Source organism: Misgurnus anguillicaudatus, chromosome 6 (assembly GCF_027580225.2).
Source record: "Misgurnus anguillicaudatus chromosome 6, ASM2758022v2, whole genome shotgun sequence".
In the NCBI taxonomy this organism is placed as follows: Eukaryota; Metazoa; Chordata; class Actinopteri; order Cypriniformes; family Cobitidae; genus Misgurnus; species Misgurnus anguillicaudatus.
Genome location: NC_073342.2, coordinates 2,109,190 through 2,133,874, shown reverse-complemented (window position 1 = coordinate 2,133,874; position 24,685 = coordinate 2,109,190). Strand labels below are relative to the sequence as shown.

Below are 24,685 nucleotides of genomic sequence, written 5' to 3'. Positions count from 1 at the left end.
GGTTCTAAAAACGTTTTCCAAACGTTCTATTTTGGTTGTGGGAACGTTGTTTTGGAACGTTATTTAAACGTTAAAATGTCCAGTTTTCTTGTCGTGATTATAACGTTATTTAAAGGTTCTAAAAACGTTCTATATAACGTTTTCCTAACTATATTTTCACCCATTATACAACGTTCTTAGAACATTTATTTATAACGTTCTTAAAACGTTAAAATGTCCAGTTTTCTTGTCGTGATTATAACGTTATTTAAAGGTTCTAAAAACGTTCCATATAACGTTTTCCTACCTTTATTTTCACCCATTATAGAACGTTCTTAAAACATTTATTTATAACGTTCTTAAAACGTTAAAATGTCCAGTTTTCTTGTCGTGATTATAACGTTATTTAAAGGTTCTAAAAACGTTCCATATAACGTTTTCCTAACTTTATTTTCACCCATTATAGAACGTTCTTAAAACATTTATTTATAACGTTCTTAAAACGTTAAAATGTCCAGTTTTCTTGTCGTGATTAGAACGTTATTTAAAGGTTCTAAAAACGTTTCATACAACGTTTTCCTAACTTTATTCTCACCCATAAAACAACGTTCTTAGAACATTTATTTTTAACATTCTTAAAACGTTAAATTGACCAGTTTTCTTTTCGTGATTAGAACGTTATTTAAAGGTTCTAAAAACGTTTCATATAACGTTTTCCTAACTTTTTTCTCATCCATAATACATCGTTCTTAGAACATTTATTTTTAACATTCTTAAAACGTCAAAATGTCCAGTTTTCTTGTCATGATTAGAACGTTATTTAAAGGTTACAAAAACATTTTTCACAACATTCACATACTGTATAACATTCTTTTAATGGTTATTTTTAAATTATATCAACAATATAGTTATCATTTTAAACATTTGTGTTCAAAGGTTATAAAAAGTTTCTTACAATATTTTCAAAACTTTATTTTCACAAATATAATATTCTTTAAACATTAATTTTTATAATCCAAAACAATACAATATCCAGCTTTCTTACTTTCCATTATTTAAAGGTTACAAAACATTTTTGAGCATTTCACCAACTTTATGTCTTAGTACAATATCCTTGCAAAAATGTTTAACAAACATCAATTTAATTCAATTCAATTATATTTATACAGTGCTTTTCACAATAGTTCATCATACCAAATCATCTGTACATGTAATAGAATATAAGACGACACAGAAAAGCAAAGAACCTCAAAGTTTTAAATACAGTTAAGGATGGAGTATTTGAGGTTACATGGAGTTATTTCTTATATAAATAATATAATAAGAATTACTCCATACCAAGCTAAATTATGAACATACAGTAATAGAACAGTGATAGAACAGTGTATGTAATATACTCCAACTCCAAACTATATACCAGTATTAACATAATTTTCTAAAGACGTTATAAGGTTAATATCAGCAGTTTCCTAGTAAGCAAGCCACACAGAAACATTGGTCAAGGGGGATACTTCTTCAGGGAGACAGGAATAAAAACCCAGTGAGAAAACCAGGCTTAGCCAGGAGGTGCAGTTCCCATCTTACATGTTACAGCTGTAGTGTGGTGCAGTTTGTAACCGAGGAAAGAGACCCTGTTATTAATTTCAGCTACAACATATGTTACAGTAATGTAGTATAGAATTTAGTATATACTATGCTATATAATACTAACACATATAAATATAAATATATACATATATACATATAAACATATATATATTCAGGCGTCACAGTTCGGTACAATGGAGGTAAAAGCAAAATAAAAAAGTGAGGTATGCAGAAGAGCATCTCTAAACCCACAACACGCCGAACCTTGAGGTGGATGGGCTACAGCAGCAGAAGACCACACCGGGTGTCACTCCTGACAGTAAAGAATAGGAAAACGAGGCTACAATTCGCACAAGCTCACCAAAATTGGACAAAAGAAGATTGGAAAAACATTTCCTGCTCTGATGAGTCTCGATTTCTGCTGCGACATTCTGATGGTAGGGTCAGAATTTGGCGTCAACAACATGAGAATGTGGATCCATCCTGCCTTGTATCAATGTTCAAGCTGCTGGTGCTGGTGTAATGGTGTGGGGGATATTCTCTTGGCACGCTTTGGGCCCATTAGTACCAATTGAGCATCGTGTCAATGCCACAGCCTACCTGAGCATTGATTCTGACCATGTACATCCCTTTATGACCACAGTGTACCCATCTTCGGATGTCTACTTCCGGCAGAATAAATAATCTCAGACTGGTTTCTTGAACATGACAGTGAGTTCACTGTACTTAAATGGCCTCCACAGTCACCAGATCTCAACCCAATAGAGCACCTTTGGGATGTGGTGGAACTGGAGATTCGCTTCATGGATGTGTAGCCAACGTGTCTACAGCAACTGCATGATGGTATCATGTGAATATGGACCAAAACCTCTGAGGAATTTTTCCAGTACCTCGTTGAATCTATGCCACGAAGGATTAAGGCAGTTCTGAAGGCAAAAGGGGGTCCAACCCGGTACTAGTAAGCTGTACCTAATAAGGTGGCCGGTGAGTATATGTGAGCAGTCATCAATTTAGCAGCATGAGGATGGGCATCAGGCGGATGAATGGTGGGATGAGCATCCCTCCAAATTGGAATTGGACCTGTCCGTCTCAGATTTCCTCGGTGAACGAGGATGAGACAGGGAAACAGAAACAAGGTGCAATTAGTAAAGAGGCCCATCACATGTAGTGTTAAAGGCATTCATACAGTATAATAGATGCGGCATAAGTATGTATAGGAGATGAAGTAGGTAAATGCTTGGTTAAAGAGATAAGTCTTAGGCGGGGCAATAGTTTACTCTTTTATTTGTTCATTTTTTACTCATTTATTAAAAGTCACTTGATTTGTGGACAAAAAAGAAGCTGATTTAGAAGGCAACACTGTCATGACCACAACCTTCTTAAAACTGATGCTAATAATCGGAGCGCGCCATTAAAGGGACACTTCACCCATTTGCATTAAGCTTTGTATAGTCAGAATATGACTTACCCTTGTTCCTCGATGTGGAACATACTTTAAGGTGTCTGCAATGAAGGCGCAACCAGGTTCGACTTTTTGTGAAATGCAGAATAGATCATTTAATAACACAATATAGCTTGAGTAAAAGTGTGATTATAGCTTTTTATAGAAAATGTTTATTCTGTTTCTCGAATCTGACTGGCTGAGAGTCTTTTCCAACCGCCAGAGATATTCCACCAGTACCATCCCGTGAACTGCTTTACCATTTCTATCATTTGCCACTGGTCATTTTAAAATTAGTAATGGAGGCTTGAAGCCGTACAATTACATATTTGCGATTGGATAATGCAGCCACCAGAGCAGACTGTCTAGGACAGTGTTTCCCAACCCTGGTCCCCGGGCACACCCCCGCAGAAAGCTCCAGACGTCCCCCCACCCAAAACACCTGATTCGACTTTCTTTTCTTTCTTTCTTTTTTAACGGCATACCAGCTTCAAAGGCTATATTCATGGCGAGAATACAGTATAATTAAATCAAAGGAAGATTAAAATAGATGTTTCAAATTTATTTCCTCTAAAAATCTTAAAACCATGCTTGGGCTCACTTGATTAAAAACCTTTTCAAAACTATCAACAGAGTAAAAACGATTTCTCAGAGGAGTAAATGTAATACAGTCTAAAAGGATATGTTTAATGGACAATGGATTTTGACAAGATGAACAATTTGGATGGTTTTACCCGATTCGACTCATCAGCCTCCTTCTAAAATGGTAAACATGTGCCCCTAACAAGCTGATGAGTTAAATCAGGTGTGTTAAATAAGGAGACATCCAAAGCCCCCTGGGAGGGCGCGCCCGAGGACCAGGGCTGGGAAACACTGGTCTAGGACTAGCCTTAAGTCCTGTCTGTGAAAACAGGGTTTGTGTGTAAATTCATGTCAGACACTTAAAACAAGTGCGAAAGTACTAGGATAAACAAGTGCATACAGAATAGTATTTTTTGTGTCACGCTCTTCCCTCTTTCTTGTCACATGCAATAAAAACTCATCCGTATCAGGAATCCATAGCAGAAGCAAGTAGTTTGGCACTAATGAGTCAAACTAATGTTTAATATTGCTCTAGTAGTTGTGTGATTTGGCTTTATATCAGCGTGCTGAGATAGTGTGTAAAACAAACTGGTATAGAATGATATAAAATGATGCGCTGTCATTTGTACAACTGTAACAATAGAAGAGAATGGGGTTGGCGTTTACTAATGATGATATGTTTGTTATCGTTTACTTTAGTACTTATGCTTGTTTTTTAATTGTCTTTGACATGTATAAATACACAGTTTCCCAGACAGGGCCCATCCAGAATAGTCCCAGACCAAATAAGTCCCAGACTAAAATGCATGTTTGAGCTGCCTTAAAGGTGTAGCGGAGGATTTTCTAAAATTTTTGAAAAGAACCGACTTCTTCACTTTTAAAAAAAATGCAATTGCGAAACACTCCTGATTGACAACTAGGAGGACCAATAGTCTTGATGATCCACCCGGAAAAAGAAAATCCTCTGCAATACCTTTAATTTAAAAACATCTTGCACTGATATATTTTAACATGTTTTGTCTTAAGATTCACCCCAGTACTGGTTTTTGTAAGGTATGTTTGTAAAAAACTACTAATATCCTAATTAGAGCTGGGCATAGATTAATCTAGATTAATCACATGCAAAATAAAAGTTATTTTTTGCATAATATATGAGTTTGTGCTGTGTGTAATAATTATGTTTAAATAAATACACACACATTCATATATGTATTTAAGAAACATTTACAAGTGTATATACAGTCTTGTTCAAAATAATAGCAGTACAATGTGACTAACCAGAATAATCAAGGTTTTTAGTATATTTTTTTATTGCTACGTGGCAAACAAGTTACCAGTAGGTTCAGTAGATTCTCAGAAAACAAATGAGACCCAGCATTCATGATATGCACGCTCTTAAGGCTGTGCAATTGGGCAAGTAGTTGAATTAGTTGAAAGGGGTGTGTTCAAAAAAATAGCAGTGTGGCATTCAATCACTAAAGGTCATCAATTTTGTGAAGAAACAGGTGTGAATCAGGTGGCCCCTATTTAAGGATGAAGCCAACACTTGTTGAACATGCATTTGAAAGCTGAGGAAAATGGGTCGTTCAAGACATTGTTCAGAAGAACAGTGTACTTTGATTAAAAAGGTGATTGGAGAGGGTAAAACCTATAAAGAGGTGCAAAAAATGATAGGCTGTTCAGCTAAAATGATCTCCAATGCCTTAAAATGGAGAGCAAAACCAGAGAGACGTGGAAGAAAACGGAAGACAACCATCAAAATGGATAGAAGAATAACCAGAATGGCAAAGGCTCAGCCAATGATCACCTCCAGGATGATCAAAGACAGTCTGGAGTTACCTGTAAGTACTGTGACAGTTAGAAGACGTCTGTGTGAAGCTAATCTATTTTCAAGAATCCCCCGCAAAGTCCCTCTATTATAAAAAAGGCATGTGCAGAAGAGGTTACAATTTGCCAAAAAAAACATCAACTGGCCTAAAGAGAAATGGAGGAACATTTTGTGGACTGATGAGAGTAAAATTGTTCTTTTTGGGTCCAAGGGCCACAGGCAGTTTGTGAGACGACCCCCAAACTCTGAATTCAAGCCACAGTACACAGTGAAGACAGTGAAGCATGGAGGTGCAAGCATCATGATATGGGCATGTTTCTCCTACTATGGTGTTGGGCCTATTTATCGCATACCAGGGATCATGGATCAGTTTGCATATGTTAAAATACTTAAAGAGGTCATGTTGCCCTATGCTGAAGAGGACATGCCCTTGAAATGGTTGTTTCAACAAGACAATGACCCAAAACACACTAGTAAACGGGCAAAGTCTTGGTTCCAAACCAAAATAATTAATGTTATGGAGTGGCCAGCCCAATCTCCAGACCTTAATCCAATTGACAACTTGTGGGGTGATATCAAAAATGCTGTTTCTGAAGCAATACCAAGTAATGTGAATGAATTTTGGAATGTTGTTAAAGAATCATGGAGTGGAATAACAGCTGAGAGGTGCCACAAGTTGGTTGACTCCATGCCACACAGATGTCAAGCAGTTTTAAAAAACTGTGGTCATACAACTAAATATTAGTTTAGTGATTCACAGGATTACAGGAAAAAAAATGTTTGTACAAAATAGTTTTGAGTTTGTACAGTCAAAGGTAGACACTGCTATTTTTTTGAACACACCCCCCTCAACCAAAACCCCAATTGCACAGCCCCAAGAGCGCGCACACCACGAATGCTGGGTCTTGTTTGTTTTCTGAGAATCTACTGAACCTACTGGTAACTTGTTTGCCACGTAGCAATAAAAAAATATACTAAAAACCTTGATTATTCTGGTTAGTCACATTGTACTGCTATTATTTTGAACAAGACTGTATATTTATTTATATTTTTATATATTCTATATTATATATAAATAAAAAAATTATATATAAATAAAACATTTCTTAAATGTACATACATGTATGTGTGTGTGTTTACATATACATAATATTTACACACAGCACAAACTCATATTTTGCAAAAAATTACTTTTATTTTGTATGAGATTAATCCAGATTAATCCATGCCCAGCTCCAATCCTAATATAACTAAGGCCTAATATAATATCCTAATATAACTGGATTAATCCAAACCCTGTCCAGGAAACTGCCCCAAAGTGTTTAAATAGTGTTTCTGCAGGTGAATGTTGTGCCAGATTTTTCCTGTCACAAATATTTGATCGACTGCTCAAATCATTAGATTAGCCTTTCCTACTAATTCTAAAAGCCGATCAGAAACAGAAATAATGGTTGCATACGTAAGAAATAATTGATGACGGGCAGCTGGATTATTCAAAATAATGCACACTCAAGGTGGTAATGCGGCACGTCACGAAGCTTAGTGTGCATTATTTTTAAATAACTCAAAGGATCAGAGTCAATTATTCCTCTTATACCACGGTTACAAAAGACATTGCTTGGGTGGTTACATTTGACAGGTCAGGTGTGCATTTATCGAAAAATAATGCATACCTGTGAAACATTTGTTAATCAGAAGCATTCAACAGCCATGTGGTATAATTGATTATAACATTACATTGACGCATTCGGCAAACGCTATTATCTTAAGCGACTTACAGTGCATTACAAGGTATTATGTATTTTTTCAGTATGTGTTCTTAGAGTTTCGAACCAATGACCTTTTGCATTGCTAATGCAATGCTCTACCTCTGAGCTTTACAGAAACATAAAAAAAAAAGTTTGTTAAATGAACTTGTATAGGAGTTATTCGATCTACGTCATCAATGTTCGCGGCGGCCATATTGTTGACATAGAACTGTCAGTCTGTCAATTGACAAGCGAGGCAGCGTGGGTATTATGCATGGTATTATCGATGTAATTTTTTAAAACTGCGCGATGGTGTGTGGTGTAATACACGGCTGTTCTAACAACAGCAAAAAGAACCCCGGAATTAGTTTTTATGCGATACAGACTGTCAGAAAACATGAAAGGAAGGAGACAGAGGAGTTGAACCAGAGAAGGAGAGACTCCCAACAGCAAAGTCTGTCCCCATCATTTTACCACAGGTAACGTTAGGGATATATGCCTCACAGCAAAGTCTGTCCCCATCATTTAATCACATATGGTTAGCTGTAAGCAGTGGCTGAAACTGCTCTTTCAAATAAGCTGCCATAAATTGAGACAGTTATTAAATTAGGATTAATGACTTTATGAACATAGGTCTGGCATTGATACTAGGTAGGGAATTAAGGGTCGTTCACATTATAACGATAACTATGAAAAATATAGTTTTGAAAATCGTTTTATATTAAAGCAACACCAAAGAGTTTTGGCTCTTTGCTCCCCCTACAGGTTAGAAGCGTAATTGTCCATTACCCACTGTCATAAATACTGAGGCATAGCTGGCTCTGATTGGATTGTAGGTCTGCCGTAAAGCAAGTTTTTGTAGTATTCACTCGGACTACAGGACCGCTACCCGACGGTTGGAAACTTCTTTAGTGCGGTTTTGGCCGATAGAGGGCTGCAAAGCGAATGTGAAAGTGCTGTTCACCCTGTTTAGAGTGGATGAACGACTGAAACTGTTTTGGAAGTGTTATTTTAAGGTAAAAAAAACTCTTTGGTGTTGCTTTAAAGAGAATAGCGGAGCTCCCACCAAAACTATAACAATGCAGATACAATGAATTGAACTTCAAGTGCACGAGCACTTAAAATGACAGTGAAGCTCATTGAGGTCTATAACATTAGATTACCTGCAGTTGCTGTGAAAATTGACGTAATGTTTTTTAATCTATTACATTAACTAACTGTTATGCCAAAAGGTAAGAGATTACACAAACTATTATATTCACTGTTTAGAGTTATGCGAAACGCAGCGTGTTGAGGACATACAAGCAATATTAAAGGCAAGTGATTTGCGCGAGTGCCGTGAGCGAATTAGCATAAACGTATTGTTTGGTGATGTGGACGATAATATAGTTATCGTTATAATGTGAACGGCCCTTCAGTGCTTGTATGATGTATGCGGATACTGTATGAACGATATAGTTATAAATATCCAGATAAGTTACGCCTGGCAATAAGGACGGATCTTTACTTAAGGCTATTGGGTCTATTTGATATGGTTCCACACCAATCAAGCTTATCTTCTCTTAATACTGACGAGATGAAGCCATTAGGCTACTGCTCCCCTCAACTCAAATCTACGTGCGGCTAGGGGCAGGACAGATGTCATGTCAACAAGATGGCCGCGGTTAGCTACTTCCAGTGTTTGCGAATAAGCCCTATACCGGGAGTGCAGAATTACTAGGCAAGTTGTATTTTTGAGGATTACTTTTGTTATTGTACAACTACAGTGCTCCTGGTCAACTCAAAACGTCAACAAACCCCCAAACCGGAACACTTAAAGGAGCACCTCACCCACAGAAACATTAATCTTCATTGAAAGTGTCTCATATTTGTAGTCAAAATGTAACATACATTTCGAATTTGGTGCCAATTTGACTGAGAAAAGGGCTGTTTGTAGTCTCACCCGCTCAACAAAGATATTGGACTTCCTTCTTTCAATGATGCAAAATGATGATTTTTACATCATTGAAAGAAGGAAGTGCAACACTGAAATATATATTTCTCCTGTTTCAGCAGCAACTGAGGAAATTATGCACGACCATTCAAAAACATGACTAGGGTTCTAACTATACAAAGATTAATGCAAATGGGCGAAGTGTCCCCTTAAGTAGTAAAAGTGAAACTTTGGCCTTCCCAAGATAACATTTCCATGTACATCACCACCAGGCAACCACTAGTGTGCAGAACCATCAGGCAACTAAATGAAAAACAAAGATTCCACCATCTCACTTGTTTTTTTTCACCTGTTAAAGTGAGAATTATAAACAAACTCTACATTTACAAAAAAAATTAATTAAACAATAAAAAATATATAAACTCAGTGTCCAATACAGCCACCCTTCTTTTCGATAACAGTCACAATGCTTCCATTCACGGATTCAGTCAGTTTCTTGATCTGGTCTGAACCAACATTTTGTGCAGCCACAACCACAGCCCCCCAGACACTGCCCAGAGAGGCGCACTGCCCACCCCCACTGCAAACGTCCTGCCCAAGAAGGGATCAAAAGGTCCCAACAGGGTTCAAGTCAGGCGAAGAAGGGGGCCATGTAACCAGCCCTTCATCTCCAAGGCCTCCACATGCCAGTCATGCAGTGGAGCACCCCGATGCATGTGATGAAGCGCTGTCCCGCACAAAAAAGTCCTCTGGAAAGATGCAGATTTTTTTCCTGTACCACTGCTTGAAGAAAGTGTCTTCTAAAAATTGGCAGTAGGTCTGAGAGTTGTTTTTTATTTCCATTTTCAACCCAAAAAGGTCCAACAAGCTTATCTTTAATAATACTTGTCTGTGCCTGCCTGCCTGTAATGTAGAAGACACTTTCTTCAAGCAGCGGTACAGGAAAAAGTTTGCTTCTTTCAAGAAGACTGATTATTTTGCAAGACAACGCTCCATCACATACATCAAAGTACTCCACTGCATGGCTGGCCAGTAAATGCTTTAAAGATGAAAAACTAATGACATGGCCCCTTCTTCACCTGACTTAAACCCTATTGAGATATTTTGATCCCTTCTTAAGCAGGACATTTACAGTGAAGGTAAACAGTACACCTCTCTGAACAGTGTCTGGGAGGCTGTGGTTGCACAAAATATTGGTTCAGACCAGATCAAGAAACTGACTGAATCCGTGAATGGAAGGCTTGTGACTGTTATCGAAAAGAAGGGTGGCTATATTGGTCACTGAGTTTATATTTTTTTTTATTTTTTTATTGTTTTATTAATTTTTTTGTAAATGTAGAGTTTGTTTATTATTCTCACTTTAACAGGTGAAAAAAAACAAGTGAGATGGTAAAATCTTTGTTTTTCATTTAGTTGCAGGGCTCCAAACAAAAAAAATCAATTAAGGAGCCATTGGCTCTTATAGGGGAAAAAAACAGGCGCCAAATAATTTTTTTAAGAGCCAGATAACAATGCACTTACTTTTAGCAGGCATGAAAATGGTCAGGGGTGAAAAGGGTGCTCGAGGGGCGACGTGGCCTCTGATGGGGCCGGGAGGTGGGGGACTCTCCCAGAATAAATATTATGGCCTCATAAGGGGTAACTTAACTTGTTTATTCTTAAGGCATGTGATTGGCCAAGGACAAAAAATGAGGAAGGAACCCAACATCCCCCCACACCCCTGCACGCGCAGAAACAAAATGCACACCACATAACAAATGCAAAAAAATACATTATGACCATTATTTCAATTATTTAATTCTGACGGACAATATAGGTTGTAAATTTTAAATGTAAACATTTGACTAGTAGGTTATCCAAAACCATGTTTAATTAAATGGGTTAATACATGTGGAAAGCTGTAACAAGTAGCATTCCCTTACCATTTGACATCTGCAATAATTTTATTTTGCCATAATCTGACCATCAGTCACAAGGCCATACAATTTTAAGTTGGCCTTGGAATAGGGTGGACCTGAATGCCTACAGTACATGTATTTTAAAATTACTTAATTTTACAATATAGTACTGGTTAAATTAATTGCATTATGGTTTTTGAGTCATGAGTTGAATAATTTTCAGATAAGCAAAAAAGTGATGTTGGAAAATTAAATAAGAACAAATCAAGAAATTACAAACATAAAATAGAAAAGAACAAATTTACAAATAAAGTAAGATCTAACAGTATTGATTAGGTAGAGAAACAGTATCAAATTAATACAGCACTGTTTTCATTCTATAAATTAAATATAATTGATCTTTTTAAAGCTATAAAAGTGATTTTCCTTTTGTCTTCTGTAGTCTGATTTACATAACGACTCAAACATAAGCTTTTCTTATAAGATGAACTGTCCCTTTAAGAACGGAGAAGCACTGATCTTTACACTAGCTGCGTTTACATGGACATTTGTAATCCGTTTAAATGATCAATCTGAATAAAAATGCTCCATGTAAACACCTCAATCGGACTAAAAAGTGGCAATCTGATTAAAAATCTAATCCGCTTGTTAGGGGTGGTTTATACCTTTTGTAATCCGCTCAAAAGGACATGTATACACTTGACCGGATGGATAACTGAAACTGGGACGCTCTGCGCATGTGCCATCTTTTCTTTTTTTAATGGCGGTTGGCAAACCCACTGAAAGGCGCATTTCCGCCACCTGCAGGACGGGAGTGTGGAGCATGTTCACACGTGCAATGACGTAGAATTGCCGTAATGACATGTGACGCAAATATTTGAGTTTGTTTTGTTGAAGGAAGTCACAAGAAGTGATTTGTCTTGTTAATCTTGTTCCTATTATCCTTCCAGTTCCCCATAAAGTTATACAAGACAGCGTTGTCCGGTCAGTCCATGATTTATATTCTGATCCACAAACGCGTGCGTTTGGACTCGCTCTCGCGAATGGTCTCTGCAGCACTGCGTGAAGTAAAATACGCTTTTTGGGCACACGTGAATGGGTGTTTTTGCTGCTGCTTTATAATCAGCTGAGGCACAAAGCAAATCTTGAAACAGCGTGAAACTATATTTGTGCAATGTGCGCATGTCAAATGATCAAATCTGATGTAAATCTTGTGTCATATAAACACGCACATCAATCCGATCACATTATTAAGTGCTTGGTTTTTACATTGAAAAACATAAAAGCAATAAGTAATACGCTATTTTGTAACATGGATTAGTGGCTGTCTTGAGAAATGGTTCGTTTGAAGGGGCGGGCCACATTGAAGACCTGAACGTAAACACCCACTGCTATGATTGGACAGCTTCATTCCCCGTCATTACATGTAGGGAAATGTTTTAAAAGCATTAATGTGATAAAAATAACTGCCGAACACAAATATGTTTGAGCCACAAAAGATTCTGGGTGCTAAAGATTAGAGGTCGACCGATTTATCGGCCGGCCGATTAATTGGCCGATTTTTGGCATATTTTAAAAAATCGGCTTTGGCCGATTTTGCTGCAAAACTAGGCCGATTAATAGGCAGGCGCATCTGCGGGCACCTAAGCGCTGTTGTAGAACTCGTGACGCTGCCTCTTGCTGCAGGCAGCTCGCTCCCGTCTCGTGTGTGTGCAGCCATGCCTTGTTCACAAACAGCTTTACTAAATGATGGCGGATCGCGCGAATTAAGCAGCCAGTACAACAGCGCGACAGGCTTATGTCTCGCGGTGCATAGTCCGTGCAAAGATTAGGCTCATTTCATGTGATTAATGAGTGATGATGAGTTTTGTTTGCGTGACAGAGAGAGAAGAGCCGCGCGCGCATGCTTTCTGTCTCCCTGCTTTTATTACTCAAAACAAAACTGACTCGATGGCGAAAGGTCGGAAGACCAAATCATATCCACAAAGGAAATGTTTTTCGTGTTGTTACAGTAAGACTTTGTTTACAGTTTTGCGCTGCTCAGCCTGGATTAGAACACAGCGCGTCCGATTCGCGAACTGACTCCTTTGACCGGATTCGTTTGAATGAACAGTTGAAACAACAGATCTGTCCCAACACTAAACTCACAAGACGTCACTGTCAGCACAATCAGTCACTTATAGCGTCTCAGAAATGAGAATGTAAATGTGTTTAGAAAGATTTGCCCTAAATAACAGTCTCAACTAAAAACCATTTACTATGTTAACTTTATGATGAATAAATATTTTATCAGGTCTACCAAATAAGGATTTTATCATACAAAGCAATAAAAGCCATGATGAAAAACTGATCAAAGATGATGACAGCAGAGTGTCAGGTAATATCTGTGTCTGATAAATGCATGGTGCAGAGGAGGTTGTAAAACTCTTCAGAAAGACCTGTCATATATTTTTAAATACTTTGACTTAAATAGTGACATTTATGCATTTAAAATATCTGCTAATAATGATGAGAACATTTTGATTATTATGTACATATAGAAAATCGGCCAAACATATCGGCCATCGGCTGCCCCAATTTCTAAAAAATCGGCATCGGCCAGAGAAAAAGCATATCGGTCGACCTCTACTAAAGATGATACACATAAATGACAATACGTATATTTAAGTAGAAACAAAACTCGACGGGACTAAATTACCGTATAAAACACAGTAAGCGTGCATCAGAATCTAAACTGCGGCTAATAAATCCTTTTCAATAACTTTGTATATTTCTATTGTGCTTGTGAGGTTGCTTTTACATTCACGTAATGTTAAATACCACAGTTATATAATAAAAAATAAGCTTTGTTGAGTGTTTGACCTTTCAAACACAATTCGCCTAAATTACCGTATACAACACAGTAAACGGGCATCAGAATCTAAACTGCGGCTGATAAATCCTTCCTTATAACTAACTTTGTATATTTCTACCTTTAAATTACAGTCGTATTGTTAAGTGTTGTACCTTTATTAATCGTTTAATGTTTTTAGTAAATTAAAACAGTCAAACAAACGTGTTTAGACACGGATGTTACAACAGGACATATCAAGCGATCTCTTCTAACAAAGCAATAGTGAAACGCAGTAACTTAAATAAAGTAAAATGTCTTACTGTGTATTATACTGCTGTGTCATTGTTGTCAGATCCAATATAAGTGGTGCTTTTAATCACAGTCTCTCTGCAAATCCAGCATCGACTTCTTTACAAATGAATCCGTGTCCACAACGTTAACAAACGCTTCCCACACGAGCTGGAACTTCTTCAAAAGCAAACTTTATCCAAGCATATTGCTAATGTTAAGTTCCAAGCCTCCGAATTGAAGTATTTAGCTTCTGTGTTGTTCCCACGCGGTTCTTCCACAACCGAAAATGCGTTTCCATGGTATCATAACAGATCACCGCGTCAAAATAAAAGTCTCTCAGAAAAAATGTATTTAAAAGTCATTTTGGTTACATTTGTCAATCTTTAAAGACATGTTTACTCGTTGAGACACACGTGTCACGCGAAGCTGTGGGCGGGGCTACAAAAGTAGACTTGTCCTTTCGGTTATGGGGAGGTGTTTCAATTCTACTTTGACGTCATAGATTTCCGAATTCCTCACTGGAGTGTTTAGCTGGCTTGGTGCCAAAAACGGTTATATTTCAGTAGCACGGACGTTTTCAGTTCTGAAACTTGCAGGATGTTCATTTAAGTTGATGACCTCTTATATAACAAATTATCAAGTTAAAATTGAGTTTTTGATTCACCGCTCCTTTAATCGGAAGGATTTTAATCCGATGGAGGCAAAATGTGTCCATGTAAACGTAGCTACTGACACATCTGTTCAACTGCTCACTTATAAATGTCTGTTTTTATGAGTATACTTGCAGAGACTGTGGCATTACAAGATCATTTGTGCGTATCTCCTGTCAAGCCCAAAGAAATCATGTGTTTGCGTGATTTTTAAAACGCGCATTGGGCTTGAGTGTGTGCACGTATGCGCACAAAAAAACGCTCCGTTTAGCATCTTTGTCGTTCAAATAGTCTAAAATCCAGGACGTTTTGAAATGTCTTTCGGCACGGTGTTCATTGACTGATGTGGAAAGATGAATCCCTGTGTCTCTGGCGTTCTCTCCCGCGCTCGTTCTGGCACAGCTGCTGGAGCCTGCTTTTTGATAGCAGTAGCAGAGCGACGCAATCTCATTCATTTCAATGGAAACCTGGCGACTTCCGGCGACACGAGTGAAAGTGACCGTTGGCGACCGTATGCGCGTGTCCAGCGAAGCGAGAAAGTTAAGAAAAGTTTTACTTTATGCAAAGGTCGAGCGACTTTCGGGAGCGACTACCATTGAGAACAAAGCAGTGGAGTTCACGTCATCCTTCTCTCGTCAGTTACTGGCGTGGATGGTACTCATTTGTTTATGACAAGCAGATTTAGAAACGCCTCATTGAAAGAGACAAGCGACACACAGCAATAACGTCACTGGCTGTCTGAACGAGGGGTGACGTTCACACAACGCATCTCATTTCATGAAGTTAACAAAACAAATGAAGCGATAGGCTACTGGTTATAAAACATGCACATATAATGCAAATTTTACAATCAAAGGGAGTAAATTTGTATTGTCGCCAATGGCGACCTTGACAGAAATTTCACTCGGAAATAAATATATTTGGTCGCAAATGCGACCATTTTAGTCGCAGTTTGGAGCCCTGAGTTGCCCAACAATTCCGCACACCAACAGCTGCCCAACAATGGTGCACATAGAAACATTCCCTCAAGAAAGGCAAAATTCCACCCCCAGTACTTAAATGTTCAGGTTTGAGGGTTTGTTAACATTTTGAATTGACCAAGTGCACTGTAGTTGTACAATAACAAAAGTAATCCTCAAAAATACATCTTGGCTAATAACTCTGCACTCCCTGTAGAAGCAATATCAGTCGAGTTACAGAAACTTTTGAAACACTTACGAATAATCACAGTGCCAAAGGTATTTCTTTCCCTTTCGATCCATTGTATGGGGCAACTTGCAAAACCTTCCTTACAGCATCACCTGGACCATTGCTACCAAGCGGATCTGAAACAAAATAAATTATAATTTAGCACTTTGCAGGCTGCATTATTCCCATCTTAATCCCACATCACTTATAGCAGACCTCTAAAATGGTACACAATGTGTTCAATCTTGGACTTATGAAAAATTATGCAGACAACAGGTAAATACATCTTTAACAGATTTAACTAGTTATTTTACATTTTTTTAAGAATTATTCTCAGCATACCGAGCCAGACTGAATTTCATGAAACCTTCAAAGATGTTACTGGGGGAGAAAAGTAATATTACAAACATATTCAAGAGCCACATGCCATGCTGTATTTTATACTAACAATATCTATTATATAAGCAGTAACATGCCTTATACTGCTGCTGCTGCAGTATTGTGTATAGCCTACTGTGCATTGTTAACTTACATGTATAAGTTACTGCTTATACAGTATGGTTTACAGATATACTGCAAACATTGTTTACTATTCACAAACATACAGAAACAGCAACACTGTTTCTGTTACAAGTACTGCACAGTAGTACTGAACTAACTTCCACAAAGAATAAATAAAAGTAACATTATCAAAGTCCCTGTAGTGTAGATTATTTTCGATGAGAAGCGAAATAACGTTAAACATGTAAGTAAACTTGAGTTGCAAGTTCTAATCATTGCAAAAGCGTGTCAACTAAGTTACCACATTTACAAATAACGTCCACACAGCGGTTATTCATGCTTGTCGTCTGCCCTCGTCTTTGGGAAAACAAAATATTTTTATTTCAGACCAGGTATTGGTCAGTAACTTCACAGTTTGCCACTAGCCAGACCCATAAACAAACACAATCCGACACATATGATGGAAAAAAGAGTGACTGGTCAATCGATGCTAAAACGTTTAACGTTACTCACTTTATGCCATATTAGCTAGGTCATACTTTTCAAAGAAAATAAAGAAAGATAAATAATATACACACTTACCTAACGCGGTTTGGCTCTCACCGCGTGGACTGTATCTGGAACGTTTCTTCATGCGCATGCGCGGTTCGTCTTGCGCGCCAATTTGTTTTTAAAAATATACATCACAATATAAAATATTAGATTATATAAATATATCAAAATAAATATATCCAGCGCTGAAAACGGACAGTGGTGATACATATAAGCGTTATTAGACGTTTATATTACTCTACTAATTTATAACCTATTTAAGAAAGCATCTGGAAACATTAAATATTTTAAATTTCAGATTATATAGATAGATTCCATAAACAAGATGCTTCACATTTTCGTTATTTTTTAGATACTACTTTAATATTTGTATTTTTTTTTATTTCATTTACTTTGCTCCTGTAAGTGTTTATAATTTCTTTTTATAATTAAGTCAAGATTCAAAACAGTGATCCACTTTTCCCATAAATTAAAAAAAAATTAATTTAAGGATGTCCCCGTTTTTGGTGTGTTCTCCATAACCCACATAAAAGATGAAAACATTTAAAAAGGTTTTGACCCTGTTTTTAAATTTCTAGACAATAACAAATAAGATTTCAAGGATATTTTAATCATTAGGACGTCCGTACTTGTCATTTGAAAAAGCTGGTCACCTTAATTTAAGGGCAACCTATCCATCACATAAATTTCATTAAAATTCTTATGCACTTATTGGTTTTCTCCTCTGTGGCTTGATTCTTTCTAGCATCATCTGACCATGTAATGTATATGAATGATTGAGCATCTTCCATTCCAACTTAGTTTCTCGTTTTTTTCTGTACCATTTCAATCACACAATGTCTCTCTGATTGTCAAAGCTTTTGTACATGTCATGTACACAGTTCACCAAAAAAACCCTTCCTGGTTCATAGTGTACAGGACAACAGGCCTTTGCACAACTGTAGGCAATAACCTGCATGGGTTATACACACACAGGGGGCTCAACTTGGTGACATAATCTTCCAAATGTAAAGCCATGCCACATTTTTTGTCTTTTTGTCATTTTCAACAAATTGATATTAAAGTGCCAGGCAGTTTCAATATCGAAAATTACCTTTATTGCAGTGTGTCATGTAGCTGTCCATCTATGGTGTGCAAACACACAAGTTTCTAAAGTAGGGAGTTGAACCATGTTACATACATTTTCTTTTTGAATCTCTGACCTGTTGTCTATTTACATATAAAGGCAATACTTTGCATAAGACTACAGTCTTGCACGGGAGAAATGAAAACCCTGATCTGCACACAGACCCTTACACTAGTTGGTGTGTTAACATCATGTCTAACACACTGTGTTTTAAGCTGTAAGGGCAAGTTTGTGTTGTTTTCACTACCATGAAGATAAATCAAATTCAGAGGATAAAAACCCCTTTTTTGTTATTTTACTGACGATTGCTTCTCCAATCTAGGTGAGTTCAAGGCAGGATTTGCGAAACGTTTGACCCTGAAAGATGGTTCAGTACCTACTTTATTTGGACCAACAAACATCTCAGAGTGTTCTGAATGTCTAGTTAGCACTAGGCTAACGCATGTAGTTGCAACTATTATTTAATGTTAAGCTCTTGGCCTGGTACATTTATATAGGTGCTTACCTGGGGGTAAATTTTAGAGTCTATAATTGTTCTTATTACTTGGATTAATGACAAATGATGTGCAATGATCTTGTTTTTTTTATTTTATTTTAAAACAAGAGCGTTTTCTCTTAAGATTACAAGAACCTTCATCAAGTACAAATATCATCAAAAGGAAGTTTAGAAAATGCTGGATCTAGGAATGATTTCTCTTAACATAACGAGAACCTTCATCAAGTACTGTAGAAATAACCTCAAGAGGACGTTTTCAAGAACGTTGTTCTAAGAACGTTTTCTACTAAAAAAAATTCTTAACATTTTGACAACCTTCATCAAGTAGAAATAAAATCAACAGGACGTTTTGAGAACGTTGTTCTAAGAAAGTTTTCTCCTAACATTATGATAACCTTCATCGTGTAGAAATAAACTCAACATGACGTTTCGAGAACGTTGATTTAAGAACGTTTTCCCGTAACATTATGACAACCTTTATGGTTTAGAAATAACCTCAAGAGGACATTCCAAAAACGTTGCTCTAAGAACGTTTCCCGCAACATTATGACAACTTTCATCATGTAGAATTAACCTCAAGGGGACATTCCGAGAATGTTGTTCTAAGAACGTTTTTTCGTAATATTATGACAACCTTCATCATTTAGAAATAACCTCAAGAGGACGTTCCAAAAAAGTTGTTCTAAAAACGTTCCCCGTAACATTACGACAACTTTCATCATGTAGAAATAACCTCAAGGGGACATTCCGAGAATGTTGTTCTAAGAACGTTTTTCCGTAATATTATGACAACCTTCATTGTTTAGAAATTAACCTCAAGAGGATGTTCCAAAAACGTTGTTCTAAGAACGTTTCCCGTAACATTATGACAACTTTCGTCATGTAGAAATAACCTCAAGGGGACGTTCCGAGAACGTCGTTCTAAGAACGTTTTTCTTTAACATTAAGAGAACTTTTATTGTGTAGAAATAACCTCAAAAGGACGTTCCGAGAACATTGTTCTAAGAACGTTTTCCAGTAACATTAAGAGAACTTTCAATGTGAGGAAATAACCTCAAAAGGACGTTCCGAGAACATTGTTCTAAGAACGTTTTCTCGTAACATTATGACAACCTTCATCGTTTAGAAATAACCTCAAAAGGACGTTCCAAGAACGTTGTTCTAAGAACGTTTTCCCGTAACATTAAGAGAACTTTCAATGTGTAGAAATAACCTCAAAAGGACGTTCCAAGAACATTGTTCTAAGAACGTTTTCCCGTGACATTATGACAACCTTCGTCGTTTAAAAATAACCTCAAGAGGATGTTCCAAGAACGTTGTTCTAAGAACGTTTTTACGTAACATTAAGAGAACTTTCATTGTGTAGAAATAACATCAAAAGGACGTTCCGAGAACGTTGATCTAAGAACCTTTTCCAGTAACATTAAGAGAACTTTCAATGTGTGGAAATAACCTCAAAAGGACGTTCCGAGAACATTGTTCTAAGAACGTTTTTTCGTAACATTAAGAGAACTTTTATTGTGTAGAAATAACCTCAAAAGGACGTTCCGAGAACGTTGTTCTAAGAACGTTTTCCAGTAACATTAACAGAACTTTCAATGTGAGGAAATAACCTCAAAAGGACGTTCCGAGAACATTGTTCTATGAACGTTTTTTCGTAACATTAAAAGAACTTTTAATGTGTAGAAATAACCTCAAAAGGACGTTCCGAGAACGTTGTTCTAAGAACGTTTTCCCGTAACATTATGACAACATTCATCGTTTAAAATTAACCTCAAAAGGACGTTCTGAGAACATTGTTCTAAGAACGTTTTCCCGTAACATTATGACAACCTTCATCGTTTAAAAATAACCTCAAGAGGATGTTCCGAGAACGTTGTTCTAAGAACGTTTTCCCGTAACATTAAGAGAACTTTCAATGTGTAGAAATAACCTCAAAAGGACGTTCCGAGAACATTGTTCTAAGAACGTTTTCCCGTGACATTATGACAACCTTTATCGTTTAAAAATAACCTCAAAAGGACGTTCCGAGAACATTGTTCTAAGAACGTTTTCCAGTAACATTAAGAGAACTTTTATTGTGTAGAAATAACCTCAAAAGGACGTTCCGAGAACGTTGTTCTAAGAACGTTTTCCAGTAACATTAAGAGAACTTTCAATGTGAGGAAATAACCTCAAAAGGACGTTCCGAGAACGTTGTTCAAAGAACGTTTTCCAGTAACATTAAGAGAACTTTCAATGTGAGGAAATAACCTCAAAAGGACGTTCCGACAACATTGTTCAAAGAACGTTTTTCCGTAACATTAAGAGAACTTTTATTGTGTAGAAATAACCTCAAAAGGACGTTCCAAGAACGTTGTTTTAAGAATGTTTTCCAGTAACATTAAGAGAACTTTCAATGTGAGGAAATAACCTCAAAAGGACGTTCCGAGAACGTTGTTCTAAGAACGTTTTCTCACAACATTATGACAACCTTCATTGTTTAGAAATAACCTCAAGAGAACGTTCCAAGAACGTTGTTCTAAGAACGTTTTTCCGTAACATTAAGAGAACTTTCATTGTGTAGAAATAACCTCAAAAGGACGTTCCGAGGACATTGTTCTAAGAACGTTTTCCCGTAACATTAAGAGAACTTTTAATGTGTAGAAATAACCTCAAAAGGACGTTCAGAGGACGTTGTTCTCAGAACGTTTTTCCGTAACATTAAGAGAACTTTCATTGTGTAGAAATAACCTCAAAAGGACGTTCTGAGAATGTTGGTCTAAGAACGTTTTTCCGTAACATTATGACAACCTTCATCGTTTAGAAATAACCTCAAGGGAACGTTCTGAGAACGTTGTTCTAAGAACGTTTGTTCATCAACATCATAAGAACGTTATTCAACCTTTAATAACGTTATAAGAACGTTGCATAAACGTTGTGTTAAAAACGTTTTGGTCTAACCTTTAAAGAACTTTTAAAAAACGTTAGCGAATGTTGTGGGAACGTTCCCTGTTAGCTGGGATATAATGAAGTATAATATATTATGTAGCTTCCTATTTAATTACACATAGAGCAGTTTTATTGTTTTTTTCTGTCCAACTATCTTATATAACATGGACTACCCATTCAAAAGTTATGGGATCACTTTCACTTATTAATAATTTCCCACATATAATAGAAAATTAATTAAAACTGAAATAACAAAGAACATAATGTCAATACTATGACTAAAAACAATCCAAAATAAAACAGAAACACTTACTGGTGGTAATTTTTTATAATAGTTTATAAATCTATACTGGAATTAAATTTGTTAGTTTAGTGCAAGGTTATAATAGGTCTTAGTTAAGATAAGGTTAAGAAAATATTTACTTAGGCTACTTTTTAAAATTATGTATAGTAAAAAGATTAAACCACTGCTTGTATATTTTCAAGTATTATTATACATTAAATAATAGAAAGTAAACATGACATTTACAGAAATATTGTACTTTTTTGAACGTTAAAATAGCTCTGTGGCCCCCCGATGAAATGTCTGTCTTAGAAATGGCCCCAAGCCAGTTTGAGTTTGAGACCCCTGCACTAATGGTTGTTAGCTTTTTTAATTACTATCCTGAGGCACATCAGCTGGCGAACCATTTAACAGAAAAGGCTTAGGAGTCTATATAAAGAAAGATGAGTTTACACAAATTGTACAGCAATGGCAGCGAGACAGCGAGTACTTGTTTTAAATCAAAGACGGCGCCGTCCGTGGAGTCACTTAGTGTTTGTAAACTACTTTATTAGAGAACACTTTAGTCCACTGACTACCATGTCAGAAGAGACCATTGTAAAAAAATTCCGCCTGCCACGGGAGCAAATTCTGCAGCTCTTGGATCTTGTTGGCCCAGATTTGTCAAGACAAACTCGACGGAGCTACCCCCTCAGCCTCGAAATTCAGCTGCTGGCGGCTCTTCGTTTTTATGCCGTGGGGAGTTTTCTGGAGGTTGTTGGGGATGGATATGGGCTGAGTAAGACCTCAGTGTGGCTGTGCGTCCACTCGGTCACAAACGTACTGCTTCGCCAGGCCACTGATTACATACGTATGCCTTCCACAATGCACGAATGAAGAGGATGAAGAGGAGGAAGAGGAAGCAGGTTTCCAAAACCCACCTGAATTACGAGATGCCCTACACGCTGCTGGTGTGCAAACGAGGCACCAAATGATTTACTCTATTTTTGGTTAATATTTGTTCAAGCAATTTCTTTGTTTAAAATCGACCACTCAGATTCCTTATTTGTGTTTTTTTCTCTAATAAATTTAAGTTGTGCACACAGTTTGTCACCTATTTCCATGCCATTTCACTTAAATGCTGAAACCCCAATCACATTATTTTTTTACTTTAGTACTTCAAAAGGTTGTGTCACAATACCTTGGCTACCCGATGTCCTTGCGCTGTGTACCCACTATAGCATGTGCTATTTGTACTTACAATTGGCTTTGCATGCATATACATTTAAAAAAAGATACACAGCATTAACCTAGTAGTGCAAATTTATGACGTGGATACGGGTATATTATATACATGGGAAAAAGTGTCACTCATAAGTTGCTTTTTGCATGCCTAAAACACCCAACTTAAAAATAATGTAAACTTCTTACACTTTCATGAGATGGAAAAGGATATTTCATTTAAAGATGATATGCAAAACATTGATGACAACAGTTTTGCTTTTAATCGTGTTTTATTTGAAAATACTTTTGAAAGTAAATTTGAAAGGCACTCCACAGAAAACAGAAAAATTTGAAAAAGCCTGTTACTGGGTCGGCGATGGTTCACCTGTAATGTAAAAGAATAGTTAGATTAAAAACAACACGACACTCTTCCAAACATCATAAAACCTTACCTTGATCTGGGAGTATTATTGGAACGGAAATTGATGGCCTTTGAAACTGTGCCTCGGACAAAGCATACTGCTTTTCCATAATATGAAGCTTTGCCTTTTTCACCTCCAGTGTGGCTCGGGCGATGTCGTTTGCCTCTGCTCGATTCCCCGCAGAAGTTGTAGCTTCTCTTTTTCTAGCTTCACCAGCTCATCACTGCAGTCGCATCGGATTAAAGGACGCCTTCTGGAGCCGGATTGCTGGTGCTGGGCTACCTCATTCAAGGGTAGTGAAGGTGCGGACAGGTGTGGTGACACCGGTGCTGAAGAAGCGCTGTCACTGCTGGCAGGGGAAGAGGGTGTGTTGGGTCGAGGAGGTAAAGATGAAGTGCTCTGCGGCAATGTATCCACACCTGCTCTCAGATCAATCCCCCCTGAGATACCCTGTGCGTGCTAAGAGAGAACGTTATCGGAGAATGCACCCCAGATCAGACTTGGCTTGAGTTTGCACTGTGTACAATGAAAAAAAAAATTATTCATTGATTTAATTAATTTTTTAAGGTAAGTGGTTGCAATCAATTTATTTAAGCTACATTTAAACAAAAGAGATTAGTAAAGTAAAATAAAATATAAAACTTTTGTTTAAATGTAGCTTAAATGGATTGATTGCAACCACTTACCTTAAAAAGTTGATTAAATTCAATGAATCATTTTTTTAAGTGTAGAGGACAAGCAGTTTGTGCTAGGGCTGCACGTTTTCAAGTTTTTAATTAACCGTTAACCGACACCCTTAGCGGTTATTACTCGGTTAACCATATTATGCGCAAGGCAACCCAGAGATACAGACACACGAGAAATGGGTAGGTATTAATTTTTAACACCTTTAATAACTGGTTGGACCACATTTAAAACAGAATTAATTTATAGAAATAAAACGCAGTGGTAAGGACAGAGCAGCTTAAGTATGTCACTGACTTTTGCGTTCGCCGGGATGGTAGGCTGGGCGAAGGTACTCGCAGGCTCCGCGGCCGCCTCTCTATGATGCCCGGGTGTTGGCTGGGTTTGCCGCGATAGTCGGTGAAACGGTGATTGCCGGTGCTTCAGCCTCTCACCGGTTAGATCACTTGCCCAGCCCGCCACCGTCTTTCACCGTCGTTTTGATATTTTCTTGTAATTAAATCATTTAGCTTCGTTAGAGAGAGCGAAC

General features: G+C 37.3%; 1 long non-coding RNA gene across 1 annotated transcript; it reads right to left on the bottom strand.

The window, feature by feature from the left end:
• Positions 1 to 936: 936 nt before the first annotated feature.
• Positions 937 to 17,188, bottom strand: LOC141364231 (uncharacterized). Its single transcript, XR_012369889.1, has 4 exons — positions 17,042 to 17,188; positions 16,301 to 16,339; positions 15,989 to 16,095; positions 937 to 5,502 (listed from the first exon to the last, which is right to left on the bottom strand). It is a non-coding gene; the product is annotated as an uncharacterized lncRNA (long non-coding RNA).
• Positions 17,189 to 24,685: the final 7,497 nt, after the last annotated feature.